The following is a 15,964-nucleotide window of genomic DNA, read 5'->3' as shown; positions in this document are numbered from 1 at the left end:
CGACGGGTTTGCGTATCGTAATGCGCGAGTTTTAAATTTCACTGCAATGCTCATGAGTGTGAGTTGTACTTCACCTTCAGCCGAGGCTTTTAAAACTATGCAAAAAAGCTGGAAAGGGTATGGAGCTATTAGGAATGTTAATAATACTACCTTCATTTGGCTTCCATACTTCGTCCCCGGTTTTGGAGCATGCTGTGGAGCAAACGTCAACAGGCAGAACACGGAGTTCACTGTAGAATTTCCCACCGCTGGTGGACCACACACTGCCAGCTGACAATGAGTACGCAGTAATGCGCAAGGCACCATCTTGCATGTAAGAACATCTGTCAAGGTGAAGAATGGATGGTAACTCTTACGAAAGAGAACCATTGACGAAGTGTAAAACGTGTACTCAAAAGAAGGGACGGACGCTTGGATGAAGTTCGTAATTATGGTTGTGCGGTACGCTTTACTATCGTCTGCTGCAAAAACCAGTTGCGATCGTTTGTTCCTGCAATCTTGGTGAAGGTCTTCGAGAGGCTATATCGTCTGGTGGGACTCTGGTGGGTTTGAACACTGGACGAACGGATAGTCGCTTAAGGATGTTTTGGGATAGACAGTAGAATTTGTAATATACGTAGTCTTTATTAACCCTCACCTTCACACGGCAAGAACGAGGATTCCCCGTAGCGATAACTGATTATCCAACTATGTAGTATCAATAAGCCTTCTTCTTCTTCTTTCTTGACCTAACGATCTCTTAAGGTCATGCCAACCATTTTTTATTTATATACAGCAGCAAATATATACATATATACAAATAAGCCAATTCATATTAATCTACTTACACTTCTGAAATCCATATCTACCTAACTCTACCATCACACCATCGGCTTGCCATTTCTGGGTTTCTGTGACTTGATTGTACCCTATATCAGTACTACGTACGGAGGTGCTGTCCGGACGGAATTCAATACCCGGACTTGCCGTGTGAAGTTGTTTCTAGTAATCAATGTTTGGTACATTCTGGTTTTTGCTCAACTGCAGCAAAGCTGTACATACATGCGACTTTGTAAAGAACCTCAACAGAATTTCGTTCCGTACATAAACAAAACCTTTTTTCTTGTCGAACATAAACTGTCCTGACATACCACACATTCTTGCTCGAACCTCGAAGCTTTCTCCCGTTTTGTGTATTTGACAGTGTTTGTTGGTGTATGTGTGCAAGTCTCTGGAGAAAGAGCATGAATCAGCCGTAACCTCACATCCGGAACGAAGCGAGAGTTGGAAGGATTTCCCTAAGTTGCAAGAGATCATCGGAAGTGGAAGTAACAACAAAAAAATGGCACGCGTCACAATGCCGAACCGTCGGTGTGACTCTCAAAACACCCTTCCTGGACCTCAAGTGGAACAGGACCCGGAGCCGGTGATGACGGTGTTGGGCACGAGAGAAATGGTGAAGGTGAGTAACCGGATAATATTGAAACACGATGAGCTCATCTCTCTGTCTCCCTGCTGTGACGTTATACATTCCGATACCAGCAATCTCTTAATGGAATATAAGAAATAAAGCTAAGTAAACAGGCAGTTCCTAATTTGTCTGGGTCACCAACCGTCACGTCTTAAGGTTGCGTTTGTGTGTGTGTGTGCGTACACATACTCCCCATTTACGCTCCCGTGCTCATCGCAGTCAATCAAATGCGTGCGCATTCTTTTCGCCATTAAAGACAAACATTTTCATTTTTAACTTCAAAAGGCAAATGGGCTGTGATTTCTTGGGACGAGCGCAGGGAATACATCTACACACACACACACACACACACACACACACACCAATGTGACGCACTGGTGACACACTTTATTGGAACGAAGTGGAGAAAGTTTTTCCTGCGCGTGTCGCGCTGCTCAGGTTGCGCGTGCTCGTGTGTGCCACGGAGCGTATACCAGCGGTATATACCAACCTAGCCCTAGGACTGAGCGTCTAGGCACCATTACGGGCAACGGTTAGTTGCGCTTCGACAAAAGCGAGAATTAGTCACCACGTCTACAATCACCAATCTCGTCCCGAAAGGGTGGTTTCGGCCACGGCATGAGACCAACTGGACCGGGAAGTCTTAGGACTTGGGTGTAAACGAATGCTTTTCGGTTCATTTTCTGTCCCCCCCCCCCCCCCCCAGATACTGTTGTTAATATAATTAAAATGTATCTTTCGCCTACCGCTGCTTCACCTGCTCGCGTCTAGCATGGAGCCTTTTGCTTTGTTTTATCCGGATTCCGAAACCGGTATGGAATTTTGGGACCGGACAAGATGAGCGAAATGTTGTTTCGATGCTCATTTCTTCCACTAACGATGCCGAGGCCACTCTTCCGTTAGCGCGGTTTTTGAAGATGTTTGTATTCACACGGGCTTAGCGCACGGGCGAGGCTTACGTGAGTGTGGTATGCGGACACGGTAATGAGATTTCATACGCGGAACAGGCACGGTACGAATCGAGGCCGAGATATGTAGGTCTATTTTGCATGAGAGTTGAGCACTGTGTACGACCATCGTGTCTTGAGCGAGATACCCAAGGACAATAGCGCACAGACCTATCTCGACCGATAAATACCAAAGATCTCTTTACATGCCAATACTTACCCTTTGATAAAGCGATAACAGTCCTCCATTACTCATGTTCACTGTCAGACGTGTACAAAAATGACAGCTACAGATGACCTCACGGATCTCCGTGGTAGATCCTCCAGGCTTCTAATACAATGACCGCATACTTTAATTAAAAACCCACTACTTAACCTTTTCGACCGAACAATGCCAGGTATCGTAGCCAGGTGGTGGCTATCAGTACCACAGGCAGGTATCGTGGTGCCGGGGCAGGTCGTTAAAATTTCCCTGCGATATCCGGAAAACCCCGTTATAAGGTTTTTTTTCGGTGTCGGACTTTTCACGCCAGCAAAATACTTCGTAGTAGCCGCACCATTCCACGGCCCTCACTATCTTGCGCTCCGTGCCTGTGTATATGTATCAACAAAACGGTATAGTCTTTTCTGTACGAAATATGTTCGGTGTAATTAGGCTCTCCTTGGGGCTGATAGTACCGTTCCGAATCGTTACGGTAACGCTTCGCTAGATCGCCGCTGTGATAATAATGACGCTGGATGGTGCTTGGCTTACATATTAAGCGTGTGTTGTTGTGTTTGCCTTCTGCTTCTACTACTACTTTATCTCCACACAACGGTTGGCGCTGTTGCGTTCCGGCTGCGAATGCGAACACCCCCGGACCGATGGATAATAATTATGAAATTGATGATTTTACTTAATGAATTTTCTTACCGGTAATGCATGCGGAGTGCTCTCCAATGCAATCGAGATTTTATATACTTGCTGAAGGGGCAGGAAAGCCAACCCATATTCTCGCCGCAGAGTGTACTACTAATGTGCATGTATGTTACGAGTGTGTTATATTTTTTTGTGTTTGGGTTTTGTGTGCATTAAGAAGTTGGATGTCAAATTTGAACAATTTACTTGGCAGTCCAGTTAGCAATACAAAAATTTAACTTTCTACTAGTCACTTTCTCAAAGAGATACTTCTTGTAAAAGAAGGTGATACCCATAACTTGATACATATCTTATTTAATAATATTATTAGTATTTCTATTTATTATTATTTGTAATATTTCTACCCGTATTACACCATCTCAGTATTGCTTACCCTAATGTAGTGCAAACATAATTTTGCTATCTTGTTCATGTCATCTGTCATCTCTCAGGCTGACTACTTTACTTTACGGGTAAAATTAAGTCACAGAAAGCCAGAAATAGCAGGCCGAGATCTCTCTAGGTTGTAGTGCCAAGGAAGAAGAAGAAAACAATAGAAATAGAAATCTTTATGTATATTGAGAGAAAGGGAGGGAGAGAGTTTCCATGCGGTCATGGTAATCATGAAGAGCAGAGATGGTATTTTACACGCGAATTTACGGTATTTTTATTCTTCTTCGTCTTGGATTTACAACTTCGGGATGATATGTCGTGTCATGTTCAACTCAGATGCTGATCATGGCCATCATTTGACGAATTTTTATTCGCCCTTATTGTCACATGGTGATGTTTGTGATTAAAAAACGTGCTGGTGAGTCCTTGCACATTGCACATGTTTCAAATGAGTTGGGTCTCATATTTTCTTGGTTCTACTGTTGAGGAGGTCTGGTGGCCTAGGCGATAGTGGCGTCGATCTTCACGGCAGAATCGGGGTTTCAAAACCCATCTGGATCGCAGGATCGACTATCCAGCTACGGGTAAAAGCAAGTCATAGTGACTCAGAAATTGCAGACCGAGAACTTTCGAGGTACTAGTGCCAAGGAAGAAGATTGTTTGAGTATTCCCGCGAAGTTTTTAGCTGTGGATTCTTAACGAATACTTGCTACTCAAGTTTTATTTGAAGATTCATTAGACGCTACGACTGCTTAAAGGCCAGCAGAGATCCAAGATACCGCCTTTAAGCAGAGCAGAGGTCCAAGATAAGTTTTAACGTCATCGTTTGCCAATCCTACGCCATCACTCCATATTTTGCCTACTAAATCTACCTTGTCCACATCTTCTTGTTCTTCTTGTCTCTTAGATCATGCCTGCTCTTTTTGGTTCACTTATTGATACCAAGTAATTGGTTAGGAGGGGCGGCTTGGTGATAGATGCCACAGCGGCGCCGGTCTTCACACGGCAGGAACGCGGTTCAATCCCATCTGGGCCGTTCCCCCATTGGTCCAACCAACTATTTAAGGACCAACTATTTGGTAATAATAAGTCTAGTAAGCCAAAAAAATGGCAGGCATGACCAAAGAGTTCATTAGGCAAAAAAAGAAGAAGAAGAAGTTGGTAAGGTCCTCTGAACGGGGGACGGTTCGGTTTGGATGTTATCCCCGATATTGCTGTGTTAAGACCGACACCGCAGTCGCCTGTACCAACGGGTCATCCCTCTGTTCACGAAGAGGGCCTTAAAAGACTATACGGACTGAGTAGGAGATATTTTTATGACATGACCAGAGCTTACTCAATCTGGACGTATGGCGAGTCTAGTTTCTGGCCGATAGTCAGATAATCTCATAGCTCATAAAGCTCATCGATGGTGCGACTCCTTGACGAACCTTTAACGTTGGCCGTCTTTCTCTCTCTCTCTCTCTCCCTCTCTCTCTCTCTCTCTGCCTCTGTCTCTCTCTCGGTGAGTACTCGGACTGCAGTAGAATGTTCTATATAATCCCAGCCTCGTCCGTCGCGGCAGGAATTTTAACTGAAGAAGCTCCCATAGGCTGAGACTCACTGCTAAATTCATATTAATATGTCTTATTTTTAGAATTTTTGCAACGTCACTCACACAAGCTGTCATCAAAACTAAGCGACAAAAGCACCATATATTTTTACAGATTTGGTTTTTATTTTTTGAAATGAATTTCATCGCATGGAGGCTATACTCAGTGTTAGTAGCTTCTAAGCGGTGTAACAAAAACTTATTCAACCCAGTTCTTCAATTATTGCTATGATATAATCAGGTATTTAGTACTTTCTAGAATTTAACAAAGGCAAGGTTCGATATTATTCAGTCTATCAATATTATTTGATGCTAAGCTTGACTCGTTCCCATTTGCTCGTTCGTTCGTTCGGTACGTGATTTGAATATTCGATTAGAGAAGATCCTCCATTGGTATCATTGAAGCTGCAATATTTTTTTGCTATATATAAGCAGCACCCACCACCAACGAATCGATGTCACCGAAAGCGGGAGTGTTCTAGTGTCAGCCGTCATATTAATCACGACGCTCCGAAACCCAAACCCCATCGTTACTAAACAGGCGAAGAGAAGAAAGTTTAACCTTTCTGTTGTTTTCGTTTTTGGAAATTCATCCTCAAGCACCTGCCCAACCGCGCAGTTAAGCTAGCGGTACGCAGTGATCGGTGAAGAAATAGAGGGTCGAAAGAAAAGAAAAAAAAAACAACAACCCCCTACACCTATGTGCCAATTTCTCTCTCGCTCCTTAACGCGCCTTAATGTGGGACGGCAGCCAAACTTAACGCACGGGGCGTACCAAAACCGGCCAACAGGCACGGCATACCCGGAGGAATATATGTGAAAATGCTTTGCATTTTATCATGCGCCAAACAAAATAGATTGATTTTTTTTCTTCTGCCCCTTCTGCCCGGTTTGGAGATGCTTCTCATTCACGCTTCTGCCACAAACAGAGCTGTCAGTCTGGGGAAGTCTGAAACGGTTCCCATACATTTGCGTGTTGCGATCGGGTCTTGGATAAACGGGGGGAAAGGTCTAGTATTTGTGCAACGGGTGTTGCGTATCTTAATCTCTGTTAACACTCACAGTGCAAGATGTAGTAAAGTTACCAATTTTGACGGATCAGGGTAGAACGCGTACGTCTTCCACGTCCTGTGAAGCTCGCCAGTCTGTGGAGTGTTTGCTTTCTCGGTGTTTTGGGCTCTGATTCAGACTGATTCGACAATCTTAGGCCACATCCAAACATGCCGGTGCCGTTTCGTTATAATTGACAGTTACATCCGACTCACTAACCTACAAACGCATACAGCCAGAAAAAAGTAACTAAATAGATTCCAGCCGCACAACCTCCCAGGCAGACACGGTTCGTACGGCTCCGAGCTCCCAACATCCAGTTGCAGGAACCAGTGCGAGGAAATGTTTGCGGACTACGGTTGCGCTTCATGTTGATTGGTTCGAGCAGCAACAACAGTTAAAAAAACCCACACACACACTTAGATATATACCTCAAGCAATAATGATTTTTACCATCGGCTACAATTTTTTTCCTCCTTATTTTTTATTCCCATTTTTCTCTATTTCTTCCAATGCCCATATCTTTCATCTTCTCTTACTGCGGTGGGCTGGCTGGCTGTCCAATAGTGCGCTTACGATCGCGCCATGTGCAACTTCAATTGTTGTTCCATTTTTTTCTCTTCTGTTTACTATAATTTCATCGAGTGTTGGCGATGAGTGGTTCGGCGGTGTTGGGTGGATTATGCTGCTTAGAGTGTACTTTGCAGCGTTATGTATACAACATTTGAAGCAATCTAATTAAAGTTCAAGTTTTTGGGGGAATTGTGGAATTTCGATGCTTCACATGAGGCTTTGTTTTTGCAGTTTGCTTACATGGATTTAAATTCTTTCCTGCAAGTATCTCTGAAAAGCGTGAGATTGTTCCTAGGCAAAAGAAGCAATAAAAAAGACAACGAAACAGGAATGATTCACGCAAGGCTAACAAAACTTGTGATATTGAAAAGATTCAAAAATTTCATCGTAATGGTTATCATTATCAGTATAGGTTGTATGAATATTGAAAACTAAAAATAGAAGAATCGGTAAGTAAATGTTCAAAATATCGCCGAACAACATGGTGGTGCTATTCTTATTTCATGCAGTGTATTTGCTGTATATATTATTGCTTTAGAAAACTTATTTGAAAATCAATCAAGCAATCGATTCTGATTTTCTTTTTGCAGCTCGGATGAAAATGTCGTTAAAAAGAGCCAGACAACAAAGAACGCCTTCTTCAAGGTTTTGATGTCAGCATTTTCTGTACTTCGAAGTTGAGATAATAAATGGTGTTTGCTGATAGCCCAATGATCAATTCGACAGTGGCGCCGGTTCTCACTAGTGTTGACAGATTCTGGATTTGGAATTCAATCCCTTTAAAGATATGGTTCGGATTTAATTGGGAGTCAATTGGGATTCAATAGGAACTCGATAGGGATTCAATTGGAATTCTATAGGAATTTTATTGAGATTCTATAGAGATTATATAGGGGCGGTCTAGTGGCCGAGGCGCCAACGGGTAAAATCACTACCTTGCTACGGGTAAAATCAAATCACAGAAAGCCAGAAATGGCAGGCCGAGACCTCTCGAGATTGTAATGCCACCGAAGAAGAAGAAGAAGATAGAGATCATATGGATGGTTGATGCGACAACGGCACCGGTCTTCATACGACAGGACAGGGAATCAAATCCAATCCAGACCGTTCCCCCATAGTGGGGACTGACTATTCAACCACGTGGTATCATAAAGTCTAGTAAGCCAGAAATAGCATGCATGATCTAACAAAGGATGTTAGGAGAGAGAGAGATTCTATATAGATTTGATTGGGATTGGATAGGGATTTTAAAAAGATACGATAGTGATACGATAGGGATTCAATTGGGATTCTATATGGATTTTATATGAATCCTGGAGAGGTTTTATAAGGATTCAATTGGGATTCGATAGGGATTCAATGGGTGCTTGATAGAGATTTGATTAGTATTCCAAGAATAGTCATAACATCCCTCCCCCCGTCCCCTCTCCCACTGCCGTAGTTTATGGACGACGAATTCTACAAAGATGACGGATGATGAATTCGGATTTGGATTCTCGGATTCGAATCTCTGTCAGGATTGGAGTTCAAAGATCCGAATCCCCATTAGTATTAACATTTTCCCTAAGTAATCAGGTTGTGGTGTAGTGTTATTTCTTCTTCCGGCTTTTGCATAGTCAAAACTACTTTAGTAGAAAGAAACATAACGTATGAAACGATCCTAATTAAATGCAATTAGACAGTATATATCTAAAAAAAGCAGACAAATGTGAGCTGAAGGAAGGAGTAAAAGCAAAACACAATAAATGTAGTGAAAAATAGCGGGTAAATAATAAAAAATATGTATAAATGTTTAAAATCACAAAGGCTGAAACATAGCAACACTATCCTAACCATCCATTCAAACAAAACCCAAAGCAATCATGGAAAACATCGGTTAGGAGCGATAGCAGAGCAACAACAACAACAAAAAAGCATAAAGCCCATGTGCAACATAGTAATGGAATGCTAACTACTGCACGCATGCAGAAAACAACAACCAACCACCCGGATTATTAACCTTTCGGGCATCCGCATATCAGTGGCGGGAACTGCAACACTTCCTTACATCACGTATCAGGTGCACATGGTGATGAGCATCGGTGATGTTGAAGTTGCGCGAACTTAGCACGGTGGTTAGCGTATGCAGTAGCTGTTAACTTTAGTTGTAGCTTTTGCTTTTATGTGGTGTATCTGTACACCTCCGCGTGCGCATCCTATTGCCACCCTGTTCCATGTGCAGCGGGCAAGTGCATCGGAAAGTTTCCGAGGGTTTTTTTAATGCGTGAATTTACCGGACCTGTCGGATATCGGTATTTCAAACCTTTACGGCTGATAATTACCGGGGAAATGGTGCTCTGTGCGTTCGGTGAATGGTGGATGATATATTCGGAGGTGTTTTATCGGCGATAGGCGGTAGTTACGGCCCGAAGCCTTGTCCGACCGGCGTGAAGCGAGGAAGTTTGTTTGTATGTCGGGTCTTTGGATAACATTAACTACAACTGATTGATTAAGAATCGTACAACTTTAATGCGATGCAATGTTTGCATTCCACATTTGAAGCATAGCCGAACCTCCAAAGTTTCACCTTACATGCGGCTAATTTAATGTAACGCGAATGCGAGCTAATGGTTTTGTTTTCGGGGGTTTCTTGTTTTTTTTTTTTCTTTTTTTTTGCGGGAATGCGAGAAGTGGCCAATATTTCTCTTTTCTCCCTCTCCTATGCCCCCTTTCTCACCCCCTCACCATCCTCTTCTCCCACCTCTTGCGATGTGTGCGCTCTGACGTAGTTTGTGCTCCTTTGCGGTTGTTGCACTCGTGGGCCAACGAAATTCATTGAAAACCCATCGAACCGAAGCACTGAAGGTACCAGGCGGAAAAGCGACTGCGGTTCGGCGCGGTGGGGGCAAAGCGGTAGTGGGAAAATAACAACAATCCGCACGGAAAAACGGAACCAACGCGGGCGCGCGCGCGCTCATACACAACTGTTCGGTCTTACAATCTTATGCTCCCCTTACGGGTCTCGTTGTGCTGCGTCCATGTTGCATCATCATCATCATCTATTTGATTGTATCCATACTCTGTAGATATCGCAAAACGTAATGATTTCAGGTACATTATTGGAAAATTTCTAACCAAATTATGGCTTTATGATGGATGCCTTACAACGTGAAAAACAGCACGCACACACACACACACTCCATTAAACTTTTTGGAGTGGTGTGGGCATTTGAAGCGATTTCTTTAAACGTTAAAAGCTTCCAAAGCTACAAGCGCTTGACAGCAGTTAACGGACGCAATCATCAGCAAGACGTGAATCTTACTTTTTCATTGGCTCTACTGCCTCGAGAGGTGTCTGCCTGTCATTTCTTATAGCCTTGACTAAGTTTTCCCCTAGCTGGATAGTGCTACGTACGGGGACAAGATCAGGACTTGATTTGAAAACAAGTCTGCATCTGGTGGAAATGGGCCAAATGGTCAAGAAAACTTACGAAAGGCGAACGGACTCTCCTGTTGACTGTTCAACATCGCTCTTTAAGGTGTCATGCAAAGCGCGGATTTCGACATCAGAGGCACGATTTTCACACGACTAAAACGCGAGGCCGATAGGATTGGATTGAGGATCGATGCGACGAAGATAAAGTATCTGCATGGCGTAGGTTCTGACCGTGATAGAGCACTACTCTGAAGCATAATGTTGGTTGACGGCGACAATCTTGAGGTAGTAGAGGAGTTCTTCTAGCTTGGCACGGTCGTAACTTCGGGCAACAACGTAAGCAGCGAAATTCGAAGGCGAATGGTTTAGAAGAATCGTGCCTACTGCGGGCTTCAGAAACTCTTGAGATGCTGAAGACTCCTACAACGCACGAAAAACGTCATAAATCGCACACTGATACGGTCGATAGTCCTCCACGGGCACGAGTCCTGGACTATGCTGGCGGAGGACACCAATGCCATCTTTACGCGGCAAGAGCAACGGACTATCTTTGGCGTTGTGTGCGAACAGGGCGTGTGGAGAAGGAGAATGAACCACAAAACAGCTGTCTGGTGATGTAGACATCTTGACGGTTGCCAAAGCTGATAGGATGCGATGGTTGGGGCGAGTGATGAGGATGCCCTACCAGGAAGGTGCTTGCCAGCGACACGCTCGGTACGAGGCGAAGAGGAGCACAGCGAGCTCGTTGACTGGATCAAGTGAAGTCAGATCTGAGGAAGATCGGATGCAGCCGGGGGTGGAGGAGTGCAGCTCTGGACCGAGTGTCCTGGAAACGGATTGGACACCAGGCCATGTCTACCAGGAAGGTGCTTGCCAGCGACACGCTCGGTACGAGGCGAAGAGGAGCACAGCGAGCTCGTTGACTGGATCAAGTGAAGTCAGATCTCAGGAAGATCGGATGCAGCCGGGGGTGGAGGAGTGCAGCTCTGGACCGAGTCTCCTGGAAACGGATTGGACACCAGGCCATGTCTTTTAGAGTGCTCCATAGGAGCAGGCCAAATAAGAAAAGAAAAAAAAACAGAATAAGGCCTTCAGGCCGACAGGGTTTGAAAGTGTGGATGCCATCCTTCGTAACATTCCCAGGGATTTAGAACTTTAGTCAAAAGTTAACTTTGAATCGAACCAAACCCAAAAATCTTTTAACAAATGTGTGAGAGCTAAATGAATTTAAATCATGGTATAGCTAAATAGTATAGGAGATCTAGGATAGCCAAAAATTTAGATATAGCATTTTTCGTTAAAGTGCTTACTTACTTACTTATTCGGCGACGGCTTATTCGCTGTTTTGGCCTGCTGCAACAATCCTCCAAATCGCCCATGGTTCAACGCCTTCGTCTGCCAATCGATTATTCTGGCCGTTCTGGGGGACACATCAACGCCATCACTTCATCTCAGTTTGGGTCTACCACACCTCCTCTGTTCGTTTGGGCGGCCTAAAAGGACTTTACGGGTTGAGTCGTACGGTGTCATTATCGTGACATGACAAGCCCACCGGATCCTGGCGAGTCTACATCGCATGCAACTGGCTGGTAACTGACCAGTAACTCATTGTAGCGACTCCTCCATTGTCTTTCCACACATACAGGGCCAAACATCCTTCTGATCATCTTCGTCTAGAACGCGGCTAAGAGGGTTTCGTCAGTTTTGGACAGAGTCCATGTCTCAAAGGCGTATGTGACTATAAATGTTCTGTACAGTCCCAGCTTTGTCCGTCGCGACAGGTATTTAAAGTGGAGAAATTTCCTTATGCTCTGCAGTATGACCGATTGGTAGCCAGCACACTTACGCGTAACACATCAGTTTTGTTTTCGGTGCTGACTTTTGACCCCAGATAGGTGAAGTTTTGGACGAATTTGAAGGTGCGATCACCTATCTGTACCCCTGGGTAAATCAGTTAGCATGGCCGCTGGCGGTGCCACCGTCATTTTGGGTTTTCGCCTCGTTAATCTCCAACCCGAGGTTTTGAGCCGCTCGCTCGATCCTTTGGTAAGCTTCTGCTACAACACAGAGCAGTGTTCATTAAACAAAAACCAAGAAATAAAATTTTCAAGATCAGTCTGCAAAGAGAAACAGTCGTTAGAGGAAATTGAGAAAAATATCTTGCAATAGTCCACATACTTTTTCTTCCTTGGCACTACAAACTTCAAAGGTGTCGGCCTGCCATATATGGCTTTCTGTGACTTGATTTTACCTGTAGGAAAGTAGTCAGCCGTAAGAACGAGGAGGCGGTCTGGATGGGATTTGAGCCCCGGTCCTGCCGAGTGAAGACCGGTACCGCTGTCGCCTCGGCCACCGGACCGCTCCGATCATCCACATAACCTCAAAATATATTTGCAGAAATAACATGACTTAGGTCATCAATGAAGAATATGAAAAGAAGTGGACTTAAAACGCTATCCTTCGTTATAGAGCTAGTCACGAGCCAGGCTTATAAGTATCACAATTTTCCTGTGAATCGTGTATCTGATCGTACTTCTTCGCTTCTTCTCCCGCTTCTTGAATTGGTTCTACAAAAAAAAAAGATTTCAATTTCTCTATCACAGCACCACTCAGCCTCAACCTCATGCATCCGGCAAAGTTGCCGGAATCCCGGAAGTGAACATCGAAAGCAATCACAACTCGTGCTAGCTTCAGGTTTGTATACCAAACGCACTGGTATGGTAGAATTTGTCGGACAGTCGGCGAAATGCAGCGCACGTACACGACCTAACCACACCAATTCGTGAAAGGGATCAGTCAGTTGCACCCTGAATACAAAATGCGATGAACAACGGTATATTCTAGCTGGTTGTAGGCTAACAGCAGGGAAAGCAACGAGCAACATTTGGTTATTTGGGTTATGCGTAGGTGAAAGTGCACATACCAACACAAACACACACGTGCCTTACATTTGTCGCCAATTTCACTGCCCAAAATGCAGATTGACACGATTTGATTTGTTTGTTGCGCCTGTTACTGACAAGATTTGCAAGCGTACCCGGGCTGGATACAGAGTGGAACTAATGTCACACACGCACACATACGCACACGCTGTAATAACTCTGTTCAAGCACGCGCACGTGCGCTCACACTATGACAGCGAGATCGTACCGACAGATCACTTCCGCTACCATCACACTAAGAAGCACGATCACGGCAAGTGCACGATGAAGGAAATCCAAATCATGTCAGTGCTGCCGCTGATAAGTACCCCGTTTAACCGCACTTTTGTTACGCAGTTTTGCATCCGCACAAGGCGGTTAAGGCACCAGTTCCATCAGGTAGACGACGCTCGCAACAGAGCCACGGAGGGTAGTTTTGCAAATGATACCGTACACGGTACACGATTCCGTAACCTATTAACCTAACCGAACCCGCATACCCGGTAGATTATCTCGGTGGCCATTAATCGAGCGTTGATAGCAGCAATTTCTGCTAACTTTGTTTGATTGTCAGTGTTTTGTGTGCGTAATTGGATATTCCTGTACCTAATTTATATGCCTTTAAATCAATCATTTGTCTTATTTCCTATTAGTGCACGGTAATTGCTATACTTCCAAATGGGGGTAGTGGGTCAAAAACTGTCCAGAATTATTAGAATGACCTTTAAAATAGCGTTGTTCAGACGATATTGACAGAGCTGTTCTTAATTTTTCTTTTAAGCAATTATTAAAAGATCTTTTTAAAAACCTCTTGCTTGCTTCAATAATCCTAGATATTGTCAGGTCTAGTTCCGTCGTCTGTCTATCTAATATCCCGGTTATTCTGGTGGACGCATTAACGCCTTCACTCCATGTGGACGACCTAAACCTCCATGTGGACGCTTCCGGTGCCATTCTGATGACGCTAGATTGAAATTAAGACAGACAATAAGATCTCCCTGGCGTAGACTCTTATTGGGAAAAAGGAGTCCCTGAGAGTTTTCAAATCACCTTCCCATTGGCCATTGTCATTCCTGGTGAGCTTGACCAGTATTCCAAGCTGGGATTGCTGTTATATGCAGCTTTAAAATCAATGAAAACGTGATAGGAGTATAGCTGCTGTTCTGTTAATTTCTGCAAGATTTGCCGCATGGTGTAGATCTAGTCAGTGGTTGATTTGAAGTGGTTGAAGAAGCTTGTTGCTTTTTTGTTCCTGAGCCTGATAGACTTTTGTGTTTCTTCAATGCTAGTTGGCAGAAGAATATCATCTGCTAGTATAGCCTCTAGCTCTTCGATGAACTGATCGTTTCATCAACAATACAACAACTGGCTGGTAACTGACCAGTAACTCATCCTTATTTCAACAGCAGATCACCTCAGGTCTGAACTTATTTCGGTGACCTGCTATCTCCTGGTAGAACTTTATTCCAGGGCCATAAACAGATACGCTGGAATACGGGGTTGTTGCGATGTTGAATATTGCGTAGAATATTGTCTGTCTGATGCTACAATATCGACTTGTCCCATTCGCCAAAAAAAAAAACGTTTTGGAAAGATCAGAGAGAATTCTGAAATGTTCCAGAATCAACCACTTACCAGATCTGCAGCATACGTTTGATCTTGGAGAAGTCAGCAGAGAGCAACTGTAAGAGTGTTTACCATTTCATCATTGATTTTAAAGCGCCATTTTTACATTATATTCCATTTTTACCATTCGCAGAACTTAATATCCTGCCATTTATATACTGTAGACAAGGAAACTAACAATAAAAGACCAATACCTCCCGATATAGTAACATTTATAGGTACTAGTTTAGGAAATTTGCTAAACACTTTGAAGGGTGCAGTCCGGTGGCAAAAGCAATAGCGGTGCCGGTCTTCATGCAACAGGAACGGGGATCAGTTTCAATTCCACACCGTCTCCGAGTCATGTCAAGGAAAACCAGAACTGGCAAAGAGCCTTCAAGATTGTAGTGCAACCCGTGTTGTAGTGTAAAGAAAATGAATATGTGCAAAAACAATTGCATTCATATAATGGAATCTTGCATATCTTCTTCTTCCTTAGCACTACAACCTTGAAAGGTCTCGGCCTGCCATTTCTGGCTTTCTGTGACTTGATTTTACCCGCAGCAAGGTAGTCAGCCCTGCGTACGGGGAGGCGGTCTTGGATGGGATTTGAGCACCGGCCCTGCCATGTGAAGACCGGTGCCGCTGTCACCTCGGCTACCGGACCGCCCCTTGCATATAGCTAAGTAAAATTAAAAATGCAACTGTGGAATTGCACTTAAACAAGTCTGTTTAAAGTACAGGCTAAAGAATTCGTTATACAACTACCGGAGCAATCCGATAATGGATGCGGTAGCGGCGCAAGTCTCCTTACGGCCGGACCGGAGATCTATACAGGGCTACGATTTATATAATCGAAGTTTTGAATCACTTACGGGATGTTTCTTACAAAAAGTGAAATATAGCAAGTCTTGTAAAGAACTTTGCAATCAGTTAGTGGAATCTTGCATACGGTAAGATGTTGTTTAAATATTAAAGATGCTTTGAACAACTTGGGTCTCTTTCGTCGCTTTGTAACATTACGGATGGTGAAGGAATATGGATGAAGGATAGTTTGGGGGGATTGATGAAATGTTGAGGTGTCTCTCTCTTTTCAACTTTAGAATTGGCAGATTATTTGA

This window comes from Anopheles stephensi, chromosome X, assembly GCF_013141755.1.
Source record: "Anopheles stephensi strain Indian chromosome X, UCI_ANSTEP_V1.0, whole genome shotgun sequence".
Taxonomy (NCBI): Eukaryota; Metazoa; Arthropoda; class Insecta; order Diptera; family Culicidae; genus Anopheles; species Anopheles stephensi.
This window is presented reverse-complemented; position numbering follows the sequence as displayed.